Source organism: Carlito syrichta, unplaced genomic scaffold (genome assembly GCF_000164805.1).
Source record: "Carlito syrichta isolate Samal-C Ts95f unplaced genomic scaffold, Tarsius_syrichta-2.0.1 Scaffold304430, whole genome shotgun sequence".
In the NCBI taxonomy this organism is placed as follows: Eukaryota; Metazoa; Chordata; class Mammalia; order Primates; family Tarsiidae; genus Carlito; species Carlito syrichta.
In genome coordinates this window covers 346,147-347,391 of record NW_007248526.1, presented here as the reverse complement: position 1 = coordinate 347,391, position 1,245 = coordinate 346,147, and positions in this window count along the sequence as shown.

Here is a 1,245-nt window from a genome sequence, read left to right as displayed (position 1 = left end):
TTTCCTTTTATAGCTACTTTGTTTAGGTGAATTATTATGTGTCTGGGAGTTGGTCTTCTCATTTGTTGTCTTGCAGGGGTTCTCTGTATCTCTTGTGTTTGAATTTTTTCATCCTTGATGAGATGAGGAAAATTTTCTTGAATGATTTCATGAAATGTTTGTTCCAGTGTGGCTTCTGTTTCTCTCTCTGCCTCAGGAAGCCCAATTACTCTTAGGTTTGGTCTATTGAAGTGATCATTCATCTCTTGCAGGTTTTGTTCTGTCTTTTTGACCTTCTTTTCTATGCTTTTGACAGTTTGGGTTAGTTCTGTGTTTTGGTCTTCGAGCTCTGAGATTCTTTCTTCTGCTTGGCTGATTCTGCTTTCCATGCTTATTAGTCTGTTGTTCATTTCCATCACAGTATTCTTTACTGCTGTCATTTCTGACATCAGCTCCTTCCTATTTTCCTCTTGTCTCTCCTCAATTTTTTAAAATTCTCTCCATTAATGTCTTGATGTCTGGGTTTGTTGCATGAAACCAGTCATTCTGGGGGCTCTTCATTGTTTGTGTTCCAGAATCTGTTTTCTCAGTGTCTGATTTCCAAGGGGTCTGTGTGAGACCTATATTCTTCTTTTGGTTTTTTTTCATTTGTGCAGTTTTTCCCCCTCCCTACTTTTTCCTTCCCTCCACGTCACCGTCTTTTTAAATTCTGTTATTCAGGGGTAAAGGAATTGGTTTTACTCCTGTTTGTTCAATCTCCTATTCTTTATGTATGTCCTCTTACTTTGTTCAATTCTGGAGTTGCACTGTAGGTTGGAGGTGGTCCTTTTTGCAGTTTTGAGATGTACTTAAGGGGAGAGCTGTGATTCAAAATCTGTCTGCAGGTCCTGGTATTCGCTGACAGGTGTGTGGATAATGTGGAACCCACTTCCCACTGCCCTGGAATCTGTCCGTGCAGTGGGGCTGTAGGTTTACTCCCTGAAATAAAATGTGGTTAGCAGAGGGGAGAGAATGGAGCAGATAGTGGGTTGAAGAGGGGAGTGGAGAGAGAGAGGAGTAAGGGGGGAAACAAACAAGCATGCCAACAAAAAGAGAGAGAGGCCTATACTGAAACAGATAAAAACAATAGACCACAGCTACAGACGAACCAACTCTCATACAAAAAATAAAAAGTAAAAATAAAACATATAGTGATGCTAACATACAAGCTAACCAACCACCTTGTTAGTGTGCTGTTCCTCTATACACAGATATGGTTTACAGAGA